The sequence below is a fragment of the Phoca vitulina genome, unplaced genomic scaffold, assembly GCF_004348235.1.
Source record: "Phoca vitulina isolate PV1807 unplaced genomic scaffold, GSC_HSeal_1.0 scaffold2, whole genome shotgun sequence".
Classification (NCBI taxonomy): Eukaryota; Metazoa; Chordata; class Mammalia; order Carnivora; family Phocidae; genus Phoca; species Phoca vitulina.
Genome location: NW_022589705.1, coordinates 73011824 through 73031128, shown reverse-complemented (window position 1 = coordinate 73031128; position 19305 = coordinate 73011824). Strand labels below are relative to the sequence as shown.

At 53.1% G+C, this 19305-nt stretch overlaps 1 protein-coding gene across 3 annotated transcripts in view; it reads right to left on the bottom strand.

Moving 5' to 3' along the window:
- The window catches only part of GRIK3 (glutamate ionotropic receptor kainate type subunit 3), a 221768-nt gene that overhangs the window by 96227 nt on the left and 106236 nt on the right, over positions 1-19305 (bottom strand). The window contains exon 1 of one of the 3 annotated variants that reach the window (XM_032387657.1): positions 14936-15265. The exons of the other annotated variants lie outside the window; for them this stretch is intronic. The gene's annotated coding sequence lies outside the window, so the exon portion shown is untranslated. Of the gene's footprint in view, positions 1-14935; positions 15266-19305 lie in introns of those variants that run through there. 3 annotated transcript variants of the gene reach the window in all.

Here is a 19305-nt window from a genome sequence, read left to right as displayed (position 1 = left end):
TACATTATCTATATTTATAGAAAAAAGACTGCAAAGATTTGTACCAAAATTTGACCAATGAGTATCTCTGGATAGAAGGGGTTTATGGATACTTTTAGCTTGCTCCTTGTATTATCTTGATTTTTCCAGGTTATTTACAATAAATACACATTCTTTTTATTATTTTAAAATGTAAAAATGAAAAAAATTATCTAAGGGAGCCTGGGAAGAAGTCCAGTCATTACAGATCCCCAGCCTAAATGAGGGTCAAAGGTCAGGGGACAAGGAGCCCTTTCCTAGGGCTTCACTCCTTCCCCGCCTCTCACATCTTGGCAGGTGGGGCAGAAAGGAGAGGGGCTGATTGTTCACGAGGGTGGGGACACATCTCAGGCACTGAGATCCCAGCCCAGGCGATATGCCATTCAGTTCCACAGACACCGACCAATCTCTGCCACACGCCAACCTGCCACTGAGTTCTAGCCCATCAAGAGAAGTTAGCACCAGGCTTCTGCCCTCCAGGAACGCTCGGGCGACAATAAGCAGACAATAACCTGCCAATGTGTGGAGCTCAGCTTTTGGACGCAAAAGCAGAAAGGTTCCCAACTCAGGCTCTGGGGATGGTTATGCCTCAATCCAAACCCTAGCTCTTTCCACTGGGGGAAGTTACTCGATCTCTCTGAGACTCAGTTTCTCCATCTGCAAAATGGGGCACATACTTCCAAGGGTTGACCATTACGAGGAAGAAAGAAAACAATGTAACAAAACGCATGTCACGTGGTGAGTAATTCATGGCAATTCTTTTTTAAGATTTTATTTGTTTATTTGACAAAGAGAGAAGCAGTGAGAGAGGGAACACAAGCAGGGGGAGTGGGAGAAGGAGAAGCAGGCTTCCCGCGGAGAAGGGAGACCGATGCGGGGCTCGATCCCACGACCCTGGGATCATGACCTGAGCCGAAGGCAGACATTTAACGACTGAGCCACCCAGGCACCCCAATTCATGGCAATTCTTAAAAGAATGCCATTTAGAAGCACAAAATGAATTTTATTTTATTTTATTTATTTATTTTTTTAAGATTTTGTTTATTTATTTATTTCACAGAGAGAGAGAAACAGCATGAGAGGGGATAGGGTCAGAGGGAGAAGTCCCCTGATGTGGGACTCGATCCCAGGACTCCAGGATCATGACCTGAGCCGAAGGCAGTCGCTTAACCAACTGAGCCACCCAGGCGCCCCACAAAATGAATTTTAAACTTCTACGTTCTAGGGCAGGGGTCAACAAACTTTCTATAAAGGATCAGATAGTAAATATTTTTTGCTTTGTGGACCAGATGGGTTTACTCAACTCTTCCATCGTAACGTGAAAGCGATAGACAGTAGGTATGCAAACAGGTACAGCTGTGTTTCAATAAAACTTTACTTACTAAAACAGGGGGCTGGCTGGATTGGGCCAGTGGGCTGTAGTTCATCCCCTCTTCTAGGGGAAGGGCAGCCTCTATCTTAAAGGGAAAAGTCCCATAGGGCCAGGATGGAGAAGATAAGACTCTGATAGTACTAACCTGCTGTGCAAAGGATACAGAGACCTGATGTTGAATTTTGAATGAGGAGGATGGGAGAAGGGCTTAAGAGGAAGGCAATAGGTAGGACAGAAACCCAAAAAGGGAGAAAGGAGGAGACTATGACTCATGGCCAAAGGTGGATGAGGCCGGTACGAAATCCTCCACGGCAGGAAGGGGCCGGGTTAGCACAGTGGTGCCAGGTGCTTACTTTCCAGTGAGACTGCACGGTGCTGTCACCTCCCTTCCTTACAGGAGACCTGACGCTGAGTAAAGTCAGCCACAGAAAATGGACACCAGCCTGTGCTCTTTGGGGAAATGAAGGCAGGCAGGCAGTGCCCAGCACAGGGTGAACTGGGGCAGAAAGAAGACAAGAGGTGCAGGAGATGGGATGAGAGAAGACAAGTTGGAATAAGCAGAGATTCAGAGAAACTGGAAACCCAGAAGCATTCTTAGAGACACTGCCAGGAAGAGGCTGCCCCTCCCCCACCCCTAAACCCGGTGCAAGGATGGGCATCATTCTACTTGAACATGTCAAGGGCCAGGTGACCCCATACGTTTGAATGTCTTGGGACAACCCAGCAACAAATATTTGGGTATAACACAGAGGTTCAGAGAGTGGGTTCTGGATGCAGCAGAACTGGGTCTGAATCTTCCATACATAGGCTGCCCTTTTCTCTAGAGAATTGTTCTCAGTTGAAGGGAGCCACGTTGCCCAGAAGGTTACTCCACTCACCTCGACCCTGGGGGCAGTCTGCAGCCACTGAAAATTCATGCACACTGGGGCTCAAAAGGGTGGTCCCCTGGCCTCAGGGTGGGGATAACTCTGTGGTGCATGCATGCTCCAGAGCCCCCCTAGCATCTCCACGTTGTTACCCAAGGCGGCATCTTTGCCTACCCTGTCCCTGTCTCTACCCTGTTTTGCTTATTCCCTGACAGGGCTTTCCTAAAGAACTCTCTTCCCCTCTAGCAACTTCATGCATCTCAATCCCTGCCTCAGGCTCTGCATCTGGGAGACCTGACCTAAGATGGGGGCGGCATTACTCTAGGGGAAATATCAATCACACTCTACCTTTTCATGCTTTTGAAGGAAGGGAAAGGGAGCACTGAACCTCATCAATTGATAAACGGTCAAGGGTTCTTCTACCTTCTCCCTACTGGGTCCTCTTGACCCCTTTCCCTTTTGTGTTGGAGGCCTGTACAGATCAAGGAGCTTTGGAAGCTCAGGGTCTGATGGGCTAGGGTACTGATTCATGGAAGAAAGGCTGCTTTGGGTCTTGGCTTCTGGAGAGAGCATCCCGCCCCACTTAGAGGCAGCTCCCCCACTCAATTGGCTCCTCTCCGTTTTCTCCCTTCCCATACATTCCTCATGATCGTTATTTAAAGAGGCTAATAAGTAGGTTGGCACCGTTGATTAATGCATAATCTTAATCATGATTGCATAGTGTAACTGGCATTAATTTGAAGAGCCAGTTCATTATGAAAATAATTGTCACCGCTTTCTGCTTTAATAAAATGGAGCAGAGACACCAGGGATGTGGAGGAACTGGGGTGGGGTGTGTGTGTGTGTGAGAGAGAGAGAGAGAGAGGGAGGGAGGGAGGGAGAGTTAGGTCCCAGAAGATGTAAGCAGGGGTGGAACACAGCTGAAACTGGAACATTTTCTTCAAACAAAATCTTGAGTGGAAACCCACTGGGTAAAACTAATAATAATAATAATAATAATAATAATAATAATAATAATAATAAATAACTGATGTGTCAGGGATGATGATGAGTGTTTTCCACACTCTTCACTGAATACTCAAAGAACCTCTACAACCCCATTAGGTAGAAAGTATTATTGTCCCATTTCACGTAAGAGAAAACTGAGGCCCAGGGAGGTTCAGGATGCTGTTATAACTACTATGTAGTAGATTCCCTTCTGCAAGCAAAGCCAGCTCTTTAGAGCCAATTGTGAAATTTTCAGGAATTTTCAAAGTGAGCTGGCAGCTTGAAATCAGCCACGGTGAGAGTATTTACACCACGGAAATAAGCAGATGCTACAAATTAGGGCTTTTTTCCCCTGGAAAGTGTGTTTAATTAGCACACCACTGCCCAAGCCTATTTCTACCATCTGGGCACCTAAAGACTTGATACCATGGTCGTTGAGAAGGCTCTGGTAGCCCTCAGGGTTCCACCAAGCACAGCGCAAAAACCACTAGCTCAAACCTCCCCTGATCCACAGAGTGAAACTGAGGGCCAGGGGTTGGGGAAGGAGGGATTGAATTAGCTGTGCCAGCCAGAACCAACCTCCTTCTTGCGCCCTCTATGATGATGTGCTATTGTATGTTTTGAGAAACATTCTGAATACCCTAAGCAAAGATGTCCATTTTTTTTTAGATTTTATTTATTTAACAGAGACACAGCAAGAGAGGGAACACAAGCAGGGGCAGTGGGAGAGGGAGAAGCAGGCTTCCCATGGCACAGGGAGCCCGATGAAGGGCTCGATCCCAGGACCCTGGGATCATGACCCAAGCCGAAGGCAGACGATTAACAACTGAGCCACCCAGGCGCCCCCAAAATGCCCATTTTTTTTAAAGTAGGTTCCATGCGCAGTGCAGAGCCCAGCACGGGGCCCGAACTCACGACTCTGAGAATTAGGTCTGAGCAGAGATCAAGAAGAGTCAGACCCCTAACCGAATGAGCCACCCAGGTGCCCTAAATGCCCATATTTTAAAAATTGCTTTTTCTGTCTCTGGAAATGTGCCCCAATGGTGGAATTTCCCTGCCTCCCGGGTGAACCTGCTTTGGCAGCCTGTGTGTGACCTCAAAAAACAGGAGGCAGGACGGTCACGGCTGCCCTGCCAGGCCTCATCCCTACAACATTAAGGGCAAGAACCCTGGCGGCACCCCCTCCCCCCAGCACATATTCCCTCTGGTCAGGTGGCCCTAGAGACACCCAGAGGCACAGGTCTTAGGGCAGATGACAGTAGACAGCTGAGTCCCTTTGCTTAAGCCCACGACCTCATGACTGTCTAGGGCTGCTCTAGAGTCTGTTGAGATTTCCCTTTCTCTTGACCAACTTTGTCCTCCTGAATTTGGACCTGGCTGAAGCAGCTCAGCCCTGAGCGCAGGGAGCCCGGGAGACCTGGCGGGGCCTGCGCTTGCCTCCCTGCTCTGTCTGGCGGCGGAGTCCCAGGAGACACACACGTTCCCAGCACTAGGCCCAGGCGCTGTCTGTCCTCCGGGGCTTGAGTCTGCTCTTTCTTTTCTGGTCCGCTTTGTTCTTTTTCTGAAGTTTCCAAGGTGTCGTGGAGATTAATTGAGACGCTGATCAGCGCGATTGTTGCTAACAGCCTCTTCCCAGGCCCGCCTCCCTGTCTGTTCTGATTAGGTTCTCTCTTCTCCCTGCCAGGGCCCCTGCGGCTCTGTGCAGCCTGTGGGTTGGAAGAACCAGGCTCTGCTCTCTACTGTACCTTAGCCAGCCCTTGGGGGACCCTGACGGTGCCTCTGAACTTGCTTTTGGGCCTGTGTATGCTGTTGTCTCAGCAGGAGGAGGAGCTGGGGGACAAGTTGGCTGGCTTTCCCCGCTGGGCGTAATATGTAGTTTGTAGAAGGCAAGCAGCGCCTAGCAGAAAAGGCCCAAGGATGGGCTTTCTGAGGTCGTGGGCAAAGAGAGGGGGCAAGGAGTAGGTTTGTCTCCCTTGTGTTCGTTCATTCATTCATTCATTCCCCAAGCAGTTTATTGGCTACAGCTGGGAACACAGCTCTGTGCTGGTCACTGCGTGAGTCAGCCAGCGCCTGGGCATTCTCCCAGCCCTTCAGGAGCTCACAGCTTGAAAAAGGAGATGATAGGAGGGGCACAAATAAAAACACTACATGGCTAAAAATTCTCCATGTGGTAAGAATGGTCAGAAAGCTGGTGCGACTCAGAAGAGTGCCATGGAGGTCTTCATGGAGGAGGAGGCATCTGACCTGCTCGAGATCTGAGCTGTGAAGGGAGTGCAGCAGCTAGCGGTGAGTGGGGAGACTGGCCCTGGGCAGACATCCTGGGCAGGACTGGAGGGTGGGCGAGTGAGATCCAGGCAGGAGGGGAGGACTTGTCAATAAGGAGGGGCTGAAGGGACGTGGGGTCTGGGACAGGGTGTGGGACAGGGTCCGGATGAGGACAGAAGTATAGTCAGGCGTGTGGGCGCTATAGCCAGATGGCTGGTTTCAGTGGACCCCAGCGCTTCCCAGCTGTGTGACTTTGGACAGGTCCCCTCCCTCCTCTGTGTCTCTGTGTCATCTTCTAAAAATGGGGATATTAACAGCACTTATAACACAGAGCTATTTTGAGGCCTAAATGGCAAAAATCATCTAAGGCCCACTGTACGCCCTTGAGAGGGGTAAGAGGTGCCAAGAAAGCTGGGGAGCACTTCCCAGAGACGCGGCATCCAGAGAAGCAGCAGATCCCGTGGGGCCCCAGGGGAGGGGCTCCTGATTGAGTTCTGGGGCCTGGTGGCAGTTGTTTTAATTGATCTGGTGATATGTGGAGCTTTGTCTGTACAACTCAGGGACATGCAAGTCAAATATTGCAGAATCGACCGTGTCGGGAGGATGGCTGGAGGCTCCAGTGCTGCCCAGAGAGCCTGATGACCAATGGGCTGTCATCAGGCAGAGGAGCAGGACCTAGGGCTGCTGGGGACAGGGCTGGCAAGGGGGCTGCTGCAGAGGGGCGCAGCCAGCAGTGAGTGTCCTTGCCGGAGGGGCTGAAGGAATGAAGATCTAGAATCCTTGAAACACTGGCGGGGCTGGCCCACCTCCTAGAGGGGCAGAGCCATGACGCAGCCCACTGTCACGCACCCATGCCCACTGCAGAAGGACCAGCCTTCTGCTGACCCTTCCTGGTCCAGCCCGACCTCCCCCAGCCTCAGCTCCTCTACACAACACGTCCCCCACCCACATGGCAGTGCTCGCTGGCCCATCCACGCCTGTCCCTTCAAGCATGCTTTTCCTCCACCTGCATCCGCTTTCCTTCTTCCTCTCTTCCATCCCTCCAAACCCGGCTCCCGCACTTCTCTTCTCAGCCTGTGTCGCAGACACCGTCCTTATGCCCCAGTCTCACCCAGGGCCCACCCTTAGACACGTCCTCTGCATGGCCTGGGCTTTCTGTATCTAGAACATTCTCTGGCAATGGTGCAGGCACGGCCAGCACAGGCCACAAGAGCCAGGGAGTTAGGAACTCTGCAGAACCTCTGCCCAGGAGGAAGGGAGTAGATGGGTGAACTCATTTCCTTGCCCCCTGGAGGCACAATTCTGGGGTATGATCTACAGTTCCTCAAAGAGCCCAGTGGGGCTGAGCCCCAGGCATCCGCAGTGTAGCCCACTGGCGGGCACACCTTCACTGCCTTTCCTCCCTCCCTGACTCGCTTCCCTGTCCAGTACCACCTGCCTGGGATCACCTCCAGAACCAGAACCCTTGTCGGGTCTGCTTTTGGGGTCCCTGACTAAGACATCTTCCCTGAGCTCTGAATTCATCCTCTGTAGGCTCACACGTGTTATGATGCATCGGGTGCCCCCCTCCCCCATTAGGCTGTGGTCATCAGGAAGGTGGGGACACACCTTAGCCATCCTGGCAATTCTTTCCCTCCTGCAGTGCCCAACACACTATCTAGCACAGAGAGGATGTCAAGACCCATTTTTTAAATAAATGCATTTATCAATGCACATCACACACACACACACACACACACACACACACACACACACATATAGTTTGTTCTAAAAAGCTAATTCCAGTTCAGGATGTTAATTCCAGTGACAAAGCAAAAAGCACACAAATATCCTCAGACCACCTGCCAAAAGATGCTCAGCCAGGAGGAAACCGGTTCCCGCAGTTTCCAAGCTGCCCCCACCCCAGCCTGGCAGCGGCTGGCTCTTACTAGACGAGGAAGCTTCCGCTGAGGTGTTCTCAGGAAGCACGCTTGCAGCCCCCTGCCCCCGGCCTGGAGGGCGAGGCGCCGTGTGCCTGGCAGCACGGCTGGTGGCAGGAGAGAGAGGACCCGGCTCTCCCCCACGCTGGGGGCGGGCCAGCCTTAACTGGGGCTCATCTCCCCACCCCCGGGCCACCTGCTCCACGGTGTCAGCATGTGAACAACAGCCCTGCCTCCAGCAGCCCCTCAGTGCCAGCCTGCCCACGCACAGTCCAGCCCTGAGAAGGCCAGGAAGCCCCACTGATGGCCACACCGGATGTGGAGTGGGCAGAGGTGAGGGGCCGGAGGTGCGGACGCCGGAAAATTAGTGGAGGAGACAGGAGCAGCCCGTTCTGCGTTATTACTCCCATCCTCATCTGTTTTAAATATCAATTGCTACGCAGGTTAAATACTTATTCAGATGCCTTTTAGCTTAAAAGCAAGCTAATTGATCTCTGGAGATCCTGAATGAACAGTGAAGAAACTGCACTAATTATAGAATCAACTTCCACTTCTCTGTTTTGTTTTGTTTCTTCTCTGACAGTACGGGCGGAGTGACAGAGACCGGGTGCAGCAAGAGCGCATGCTGTTTTCATTAGCTCACACACACACACACACACACACGCACACACACACACACACACGCACGTGCCAGGCCCCAGACTCTGGGACGAGCTCTCCCTGCTGGGCCTCCTGGGCACACCTCTCCCAGGTAGGAGCTCTCAAAGGGAGGACCCACAGATGCTGAAAATACCAGTACACTTCATCATTGGTCCGATTCCACTGAAGTTGTCTGCCCTCAGCCCACCTACCCTATAGCCCCCCACCCCACCCCAAACTCTACCTAAATGCTGCCAGAGCAATTCCAGGTCTACTTCGTGCTCACAGACCCTGACCTCCTCTGCGCTCTTGGCTGGTGACTTTCCTCTGGCCTCCCGGAAGTAGATGGTGCAGCACCGCTTTGCACTGGTGTCCCTCCGATCCCTCCAATAGCTCCCTGCTCACGGCAGGTGTGGGGGCGGGGGGCAGGCAACAGCCCCAGGATGCGTGGACCACGTGAGAGCCTGGACTTCCTTTCATCCTCTCTCTCCCCCCCTGCCCAGGTTCTGACTCCAGCTACTTTGTGCACTGGGTGGAGGACGGGCACTTCGGGCCTGGTTGGAAGGCAAATTTTATCCCTGCTATTTCAGTGATATCAGGAAACTGCCATCCGCGTGCGGGGAGGCTAGAGTCTCCCATATGTTTGGGAAACTAGAAGTTCAACGAGGTCAAGTAGATTCCTTCTCTGCAGGACTTTTCTGGGCATTTATTCTGCTCATGTGCAGGCTCGGAGATGGGGGTAGCATAAGCAACATTCCCCAAACTTACTTGACAGCCGTGGAAACCTTTTTTGGCAGAGCATCTCACTGAAAACACGCTTTGGGAATCGCTGCGTTACAGGGCTTTGGGCAAAAGTGGTCTTTTTTTTCCCTCTTCTGAGGTGTGAGCTATTTGAGGCCCAGAGCCCGAGCCTTCACATCTCAGTCTGTCCCACATACCGGGTCCTCAGCTGCGAGCCCCACAGACACACAGAAAGAATGAAGAAAGCATGACAAAGTATGACACTGAACGTGTTGGATCTACTTAACACCAGGGCCCCCGTGTGACACATTTTGTTTCTTCCTGGATTGATTCTGGGACACTAGTGACTGGTTGTTTTAACAGAGCTTCCAGGTGCGACTACCCCGCCAGGCCCATCAGCCTGTGGCTGTGTGCAAGCGCACCTGGGCAGGTGTGGGCACACATCTCACCTGGGCGGGGACACAGCAGGGAGAGAAGCACAGGGGGGCCAACTCATCAGCCCCATGCTTTGTGCCTCTCTCCCCGAGGGGCTGGAATAAGAGATTCTGGCTTAATTATGATCATTAGCGAATGAGGCTGCTTGCATCTTTCACAAGCTCTAGGCTTGTACAAAGAAATCCCAGGCTCGCACAAAGAAAATCCAAGTGACCTTGCTCCCCACCAACTCTGCTGATAGAGACGCTCAGCTACTCCTCCCTTCCTTTCATCCAACACTCAGGGAGCACCTCCCGTGTGTCAGGCACCGCTGCGATACAGCACGGCAAGGGTAAGGGGACCTCTACCTTGTTTATTTTCCCAAAGCTCTTAATGCAAGTTGAAATGGTCTCCAGAATTTGTCATCTAGTTGATCGTCAGCTACCACAAGAACATCAGCTCTTTGAGCCTAGGGAGCTGGTTTCTCACATCCTCTCCAGAGCCTGCCACAGAGTAGGCACTTGGTAAATATCAGCTGTAACTGAATGTGTGTGAAACTTACAAGTATAAGCAAGCATCACCCTGACTGACCAACAAAACCCCAGGGAGGTAACACGTGGACAGAGGCTTTCAACGAGGGCTGCTGCCTCAGGTGGCAGAAGGGGACACCACACAAAGTCAGAATGTAATCTGGGGCTTTGAAGTGGTGCGGGAGACGGCAGATAGGAGCATCCGGATCAGAAAGCTGGGCACTTCTTGCCAAAAGCCAGAAAGATGCATCATCCCCTCTGGTCACAGCCACTCTGAAAGCCCAAGGCAGTTTAGAACAGGCAGGACAGCAGGTGCCTTCGAGAACGGGAGCAAAGTTGCAAACTTGAAATCTGCATGGACCGTCAGCAGTCTTGGAGAAAATGGGCTTGAATTTTAAAAATAAAGGTTTAAAGACACCATCGACAAAACCCCGCACTTTGAACAATTGCAGAGACAGAAGTTTCTGCATAACCATCTGGTGTGGATTAGCTGGGGGACGAAAAGCAGTTCAGGAGCTGTACTAACTGGAAGGAGAATCACTAACGGCTCCTGAGCCTGTGTTCTCCGCCTTCTCCACTCATTAGCTCACTTAATCCTCACAACAACCCCATGACAGGGATTCTTCTCTTATTCTCACTTTGTTTTTTTTCAGAGGAGGAAATGGATGCTCAGAGAAGTCCACGATTTGTCCAAAATCATACAGCTGCTGCAGATCCAGAACTTAATGCTCTGCTCTGGTTTGAGTCAGGAGCCTCAGATGGCAAATAGCGCACAGGGGATAAAATAGAGCATCTAGCTCAGAGCCAAGCTGGAATCTCCTCCCCAAGCCTCATCTGAGAAAGGTTAACACCATCGCCTACAGGGTGCTTAAGTCTGTAGCTTCGTGGTGCTAGATGGATGTTTAACTATTGAGGAAATTGTGTGCGGTTCTCATTCTACACTATGGGTTCAGTCATTTCCCACTCATTCTTTCATTGCCTTATAAGGTTATAATTAACAGCAACAACAAACTTCAAGTATTTCCAAGCAGAGGGAATTAGGCCACGAGAATAAAACGGTGGACTTGTTTGCCAAAAAAGATCAAGTAAATGCCCCCTTCCATGTTCATGCCAGGGTGGGCTGCCTATCGTCCTCACCCAGGAGAGGGGTGTTCCACACTGATCCCAAACACGTGTCACATTTGCTGAGAGGCTGGTAGCCTCTGGGCTGTGGATGAGGAGGAGTCTTCTGCGGGGTTAGGCTCTCTGTCCTGTGAGGTACCTTCAGGCCCTCCACGACAGCACTAAGCCGACATCGCTGAAATCTAATACAGCATTTTCTCCCCAATCCTGCTCTTCCGCTGGGCTTCCCATCTCAGGGAAGGGCATCAGTGTCCTTCAGGGGCGTCTTCACCTCCCACCCCAAGCCCCTCCTCACCCTGCGGCCCCCAGATGACTCTGGGGTCTGTCACGACTATGTCTGGTGCCACCTGCCACCTCAAGCCCTACACCAGGGCACCAGCCTCCCCAGGTCTCCCTCCCCTCCCCTCTCCCTTCCTTGTATCTGCCCCTCCTTGCATCTGCCCCGTGGATCCCAAAGCCCGAACTCAATAGTGCCGGTGCTCTGCCTCACGCCCTCCGTAGCTTCCACCTGCCCAAGGCTCAGGGCCCCGGTTTTTGTTCTGATTTTCAAATGTCTTCATAAACCTGGCCCCATCTATCGTTGCACCCACTTTATCTCCCGCTAAACCTCTCTCCGCAATGTGTGGTTTAGCCCCATCAGACGCTTTCTCAGCCACGCCCACATCTTTATGCCTAAGCCTCTTATTAATGGTGACAAAGTACTCGATCCTTCTCGTGCACCATGTCCTGGGCCAAAGGCTTTATGAGCATCCTCCTGTTTAGTCAACATCCCTAAATATTAGATTCTCACTATGTTACTAAGGGGGAAAGGGAGGTTCAGAGGGAGTGGGACTTCTCTGCAGTTCACACCTGCAACCCAGGTGTGGCCAGGTAGACCCTCCCCATACACCACACTGACTGGTTCGACCTTCGTCACTGCTTCCATGTTGGTCCCCCGACTGGACGGCACGGCCTTCAGGGGATGTGTTGTCCAGGGCCCAGCGCGGGGCCCAGATACTGAGCGGGTGGGAAGAAAGCCCCCATCTTTGGCAGTCACTGCATACCTGCTATGTTGTAAAGGGCCATTCTAAGCATTGGGGAGACAGTGCTGGTCTAAGCAAACAAGCTCCCTGCCTTTGAGGTGCCAATTTTGTCATAAGAGCTGGGAAAGGAGGAAACAGGGTGCCTTCAGGGACTGATTTTTCTGGCTCTCCTAGGGAGGTTCACTGCTATCTTAGTGTGGGCGGAACCTAAGAATGGATAAGTTCATTGTCTCCCTGTGTTGCTCAGAGACTAAAGGGGGAAAGGATCAAATAAATAAATCAATAACCAGAAGGGTGATGACTGCTCTGTTGTGGGAAGTACACAGTGCATAAGAATGAAAACGACCAGGAGCAATCCCAGTAGGGTTCTGGGAGGAGGTGATGTTTAAGCTGTTCCTTGAAGAGTGAGTAGAAGCAGATGGACTGGGCAGAGGAACAGCAGGAGCAGAGCAAGTATGAAAGAGCCTGGTGATTTCACCAAGGGGGCAGAGGCCGGTGTGGTCCCGCCCAGGCCCCCGCCTGCCAGGCCATCTCCTCCCTCGCATGTGTTTCTCAGTCCCTGACTCAGAAAGGCCTGCCGCTCCTCTCTCCAGCACTGCTGTGCTCAGCTCATAGCTGACACACCATGATGATGGATCTTCACAGCATCTCCCCGCCGGCGCTGGGCCGGGCAGGGAGCCCAACAGTGGAGGGCTGGAAAGTCTTGTGGGCAGAGTGCTGCTGGGGAGCATCCTCATCTTCAGGAGGGAGGAAAAGGACTGAGCATCCCCTCTAGCCAGACAGCCACCTCCAGCATCAGCATCAGCAGGCAGGCCGCAGAGGGACGCCCAGGGGAGGCTGCTTGGCTCCCAGTTCTCAAAGGCAAGGCCTATGTCCCCACCCCCCGCACTGCCGCCCACTACACCCTGCTGAACCCTGCCACAGGCCTAGAAGCACGGCTGAACAGTGCCGGGAGGGAATTAAGGAGTTGTAGCGCCCTAGCCCCCGAAGCTCATCTGTGCTGATGTGCACCCCAGCTCTGGGAGCTCATCTTGCCCTGCCCTCCCTTACTGAAGGCCTCAGTGTCCCTAGAAGGACAAGACCACGGCGGTCTGGAGTCAGATTATTGGGCGCAGTTACATCCCAGCTCAGCCACTCACTAGTGGCTCCTCTGCCTATCAGTTTTTACATCTGTGAAATGGGAATCTTGCCTCCCAGTGCTACGGGGCAAGTTAAAGGAGATAATGTACATATAGCCCTTGGCCCTGTGCCTGGCACGCAGTGGATGCCCCTTGCGGCCTCTGGTTCTCCCTCCCTGCTGCTCTCTGCCTGAGCCTTGGAATAAGCCCCGCTCCTGAACTTGCCATCCCTAAGCCAGCCACCGTCTGCCCATGCCGGCTCCTCAGGAGCTGCCATCTGCTCTTGGGACAGATTTTGGGCCCCTCAGCACCCTGGGTCTATCCATGTAGCACCTGCCCCTTCTCCTTGTGCCAGGTGGGTCTGGGCCCTCCCGTTCACCTGAGGTTACCTGGGGTCAAGGTCCCCAGCTCCAGGCCAGTTCCCTGAGGAGGATGAGCCCAGGCTGGCCCTCGGAGTCTCTGTGGCCTTCTAAAAGGGAGCCCCAGCTGCCCCGAAGCCATTCCCCACACCCATGCCTGAGTTTTGCTCCAACCAAGGCCCTCATGCTGCTTGCCTGGTAATGGTTGGGGAAGGGAGCTGATGGGCAGAAAAGAGGCTCCATTTCTCTCTGGGACCAATTTATGAGTTTTCAACAGCAGCTCTCGCTCTCCCCGTTTCTGCCTCATCTCCGCCTGCCGGCTGCCTCCCCCCGCCCCCACTCTGGATTCTGAGGGAGGCCGGAGAGCTGGGACTCTCCCCTGTTGGCCAGGCAGTGGGGGTGGGGTGGGGTGGAAGGGAAGCAAATGCCCATTCTGGGGTGGGGCGGGGGGAGCAGCCTCCAGGGCACTGGGAGGCCAGAGAGAGGCTGAGTCCCGGGGAGGTGGACGCCGACGCAGAACCACCCCCTCTGGCACCCTCTGCTCTTGAAAAGAGGCAGTGAAGTCTAGTGGTTAGGAGCACAGCCTGGAGGCGGCGGGAGCAGGGTTGGAGCTCCGCCCCTGCCAGCTGATAACAGGACGGTGGAGCTGTCAGTCAAACCCAGAGGCTCTGCCACCTACAGGCCCAGACCGCAGGCGAGCCCGTGGAGCTGTGTGTGTCTCCCAAGTCCTTCCTACAGATTCCCAGGGGGATCTTACTAGTACATAAGCATAGTCAAATATTCTTCATTATTAGGACCATCTGCGACCTTGTAACATTGCTTAACCTCTCTGAATGCTAGCTAGTGCGGGTCCCAGGGTCTGTGAGGTTGGAGCAAGGTGCTGCTGGTCTCCCCTCCGCAGAGAAGCTACTGCTTGGAAAACCTCGGATAAACAGCAGTGGGTGTTGATTTTATTACCGTATTTCACTCATTCCCACTCACACATTTTATTCCTCCACATTTTAACATCCATGAAATGGAGATGGGTTTGCAATAGATGATAAGAAAGCACTGTGTCATAGCTTAATTGGTGGCGATTTTTTCTTTCTTAGGGAAGTACATAAAATTATGCATCTTACATTCAGTGGTATTATAGAATTGATGAAATCAAAGCAGACAGAAGCAAGAAGGAAAGTTCTGGAGACCTGGCTCTGCTGTTCCTGAGGGTAATCCCACATGCTCTGGCCCCTCCAGACCCCCAGGGACAAATCTCTTTGGTCACCTGGGACCAGTGTCCACCCCCCCAACCCACCCCTCTTCTGCTTCTCCCTGACATCTGCCCACTCTTGCCTCTTGGAGTGAGGTCAGGGTCCTTCTAGAGCCCTTAGGTAGAGACAAACGTGCTTTGCTTTTCTGTTGCTCACCAGGGCCCTGTAGAGGGTGAGGCCTGTGTTCATGGCACCAGGCTGAGGGCGAGAGCTGGATGGTCAGGCAGTGGGTATGCACTGGGACCCCACCAGCGGGGAACACGGTGGCTCTGCCACCCTAGGGATCCCCATGACTGTGGGAAGACAGGACACAGACCTGAGCTGGCTGAGTGTCCATCCCTGAGAAGCAGGTTCAGAAGTGGGGCAATTCACCCAGAGTTCTGGCTGTTTCATGGTTTCTGAGGAAGAAGGAGAAAGTGGTGAACCCAGGAAAGCCACGATTTCAGGGAGGTCAGGTGGTGGGTCTGTCCTATGGCTGGCACCCCCTGACATCAGCCAAGCAGCATCCCCAAGCATCTAAGGTTGCACTGCTGCCTCAATTGCTCCAGCCTCCTCCTGGAACGTCCCAAGACCCAGTACCTAAGTGCTTAACAGTGGGCCCCACAGGGGCTCTGATTGGCTCCTCTCCTTCCCTCCCAGCCAGGAAGGTACTTGATCTGAAGAGCACGCCGGACTCCCCCAAGGTAATTCAGACTTTCAGCCTCCTTGGGATTGGCCCTGATGATATGGGGCCCTGGGCTTATTTAGCCTCAAAGGAGGAAACCTTCTTATAAGGAGCACCCACTCGAAGCCTGGCCCTGTGCCTGATCTTCACACAGACTTCCCCACTGACTCCTTCCAACAGATCCAAGAGGGGGATGAGAAAACGGAGGCTCAGGAGGTGCAGCTGCTTGCCCAGGGAGCAGCTAAGCTGCACTCAAAAGCTCAGATCTGTCTGCTGGCGTCTCCCAGCACACACTCCCTAACAGTAAGCTGGGATCCAACCTCTCCTGTTGCCCAGAATCTCCCAACAAGGTGATGATCAAAGGCAGAGAGATGCGTTGGTCTGGAGCCGGGAGAGGAAGGCCATGCTGCCACCGCAGCCTGGGAGCCCATGGCAGGCAGGGAGCAGCATCCCCGGCCCTCACCCTTGGTCTGCAAAGCTATGAAATATGCAGAATCTCATCTTGTTCCTGGGCAGCCGAGGGCTCTGAGTCACGGGAGGTGACATTGCTCTCCAACAGGTAAGTTGTTCAACAGATGGGCAGTCGAGTGGCAAAGAAATACATTATTAATGTTTCTGGTTAAATTAACTGATTAAAACCACCCCAGGTAAAAATGTACGTATCAGCGCTTTGCCCACAGCAAATGAGGAATTAATGGAATATGGCTGCGTCTTTGTAATGAAACACAGACAGGGGCTGTCTGGAAAGGTTCTCTCTCTTCAGCAGCAGCAACAGGGGGTGTTGGGGGGGGGAGGCTTGATCCATCTGTTAAAGGGACCTCCACTGATTGGCACAGGGGCAGTGCAGAGGGAAGAGATCCACGAGGGCTTCCTCCGACCTGACAGGAGACCCGAGCAATCTGGACTCTGACCCCTGATTTCCTGGAGCCTCGGAGAGGGCTCAAGTCAGAAGCAGTGGGCCACTCCCAGGGCGGGGTGGGGGGGTGGGGGGTGGCAAAAAGATGGAGAACACTGCCCAGGAAGCAGGACCATGGGATGTGGCTCCAGCTCTGCCCCTGCAGACTTCCCAGAAGCCAACTTCTTGGTAGGGCCTCAGTTTCCTCATCTGTCAATTGGGGAGGAGGATGAAAGTCTTCAGTGTTCTCTCCCAGCTCGGCTTCTCTCGCATCACAGCCTTCTAGAATCAATCTCAATGTTCACCTTGTCCTCACCCTCAGCAGATAACCTAAGTGGGGATCTGAGCCGCTTGGGGTGTGTCTGGATAGCCCAGCCCTCGCATGGCTTTTGGAAAACTCCTTTTTTGACACAAGCACAAAAAGGCACTCTTGTGTCTGTGCGGCTGGTGACATGCACATGCATATCCATACACGTACACACACGCCCTGGTGGCCCCATTTGGGCACCTGTCTGCATCCAGTACCCACACATACAAGCAAGTGTGCACACAGACACATACATACTCAGAGCTCCCTGAGTGGGTGCACACAGCTGTGCACACACAGCCGAATAAAAGGTGAAGCCCTATCATAGTCATGCACGGACAGGAGGGTGAGTACTGGGCACAGGCAGCTTGGGCACATTTCAGAAATAGCACTGGGGATGAGGGGCAGGGAGGGCACTGCTGGGGTGGAGGATCAAGGGCCACTTTTCTCATCAATGAAATAGGTTTCATGCCAGGGTTTCAGGAGTTCTCAGAGGCTATGACCCAATTCAGACAAGAGTGAGGTTTTGTATAAATTAACCAGGCAGTCACATCCCTATGAGGGCTTCCGTTCATCCGGAGACCTGGAGCGGCTGGAGTCCCACAGCCCCAGTCCTGGCTGCACGGGAACTAAAGCCGGGGCTGGTTCTGAGCCTCTCCCGCCCCTCCTCCCCAGAAGCTCCAGGAGCTCTCCAAGGTGCTGATGGCTGAATGGGGGAGATTGGCTAAGAGAAGTTGTTTTTCTCCTCCATTGTTAGCCTGCCCACTGTGGGGAGGGTGGGTGGTGGTGAGGGTGTGGGTTGGGTCCTGAGCCCCACTATCGTATCACTCACCCAGCCGCCAGGTGCTATGCTGGGGGAGCGGGAGGGAGGTGCCAGCCCAAAGCCTCCTAATGACTCCCAGCATGCAAGGAGGCCCGCCAAAGGGGGTCAGCCCTGGCATCGCGGTATCATTAGCTGTTTACCCTGAGAAAGTTCACACTTCTTGGAGGCCGTGCTCAAGCTGTCAGAAACACTGCACGCAGCGCTGGCAGCTCTGCCAACTGCACTCCCCAGGGCCCCGCAAAACAAATATTTAGTAGGCGCCTGGATCTGGAGCACACATGCACACACCTCGCACGGGGCACAGCATGCCAACACACAGATACAAACGTCCACACAGACATCCCCCAGACACATACAGAGACCTAGAAGCACACGTACCGCCAATCCACAGAGAGATACACACATGTAGACACGCACACACAAACCCACATTCTTAGGGTAGTAAGGTAACACCATAGGTACTGAGCACCCCCTCTGAACGTTGTTTGCAAGCAATGAATATGCATTATCCTCTTTGGCTCTCCTGACAACCCCTCAGTTATAAGCATGATCACACACCTATTTTTCAGATGATAAAATTAAGGCTCCAGCAGGCCAACTCCAGAGCTAGTGCTCTTACCATTCACTACACTGATACACACCTGCCTGTTCAAAGGCAGACCCGTACACATAGACACGGATACAGAGGCACACAGAGGCGAACTTGGATTCACACATGTGCATCAAAAGAAACATACTTGTGTGCACACATGCACATGCACACAAACACACACAGCACAACCCTCTGCCTCAATGCTCCCCAGGGGCCTGGACACACTGCTCTAGAGAGCCAGTTCATGCCCTCTGAGCCCTTCGCCCACAAGCTGTCCGGCTTCTGGCTGGGAGACCTGGCTGATGTCGGGAGCAGCACTGGCAGCTAGCAAGAAAGAGTGGGCTTTGATTGGGAGCAAGTCCAGATGGTGGCAGTAAGCCCCAGATGTTGTATGGAAACAAACAAGCCTGCTGAAATTGGGAGCTCAGCTTCAGCCTGGCCTTGCAGAGTGGAGGCTGGGGCTCTGCTGAGGGAGTAGCCAGTGTGGTCACTACCACAGGCCGAGCCTGGCACGAGAGCCTGGTGACAGATGGGCAGGGCTCAGCTTTGGGCTCTGGATGTCTCCAGAGCTCTGGGAAGCTTAGCAAAAGGTTACTGGAGTCCTAGTAGCCCAGGGGAGGAAAAGAGTGTTCAGTGCTGGTGTGGCCGAAGCCTGGCTAGGGCACCCCAAGCATCGTCCACAGTCTCAGCCCCTCATTGGCCTGGCCCACTTAGGCACCGGGGCCTGACCTGCTGCCTCCAGGCTCTTGAACACCCCCTCCGGGAGCCATCAGGCTCTGATTCACCAGATCTCTACTCTGATTTCCAAGGTCACTGCACAATGATTTGGGTAGTCACTGGACAGAGATCTTTAAAACCATTTCTTTTTTTTTTTTTTAAGATTTTATTTATTTATTTATTTGACAGAGACAGTGAGAGAGAGAGAACACAAGCGGGGGGAGGGGCAGCTGGAGAGGGAGAAGCGGGCTCCCCGATACGGAGCTCGATCCCAGGATGCCAGGATGCCGGGATCATGACCTGAGCCAAAGGCAGATGCTTAACGACTGAGCCACCCAGATGCCCCTTTAAGACCATTTCTTGTGGATTCCTGAGATCACAGTGATTCCTAGGGCCAGCCCCAAACATTCCTGGGGCCCTACTTTTACTTTAGGAAGATCCAACTCTGGCCTCTACCCTGGCCCTTTGGGCTCCTGACAGAAAGGCAAGCCCCGTGAGTAGGACAAACTCCCCAACTGGATGGTTAGCACCACAGAGCGGGAGTGAGGGTGGTCGTGGTATGCGCTTCAGGTGAACTTGGTAATATACATGCAATGTACATACTTGGGGGCTCCTCCTTCCTTCCCTCTCTCCCATTGCCATCTTCTCGCCACCCCCTTCTATTTAACAGGATCTCCCAGGTCTGTCA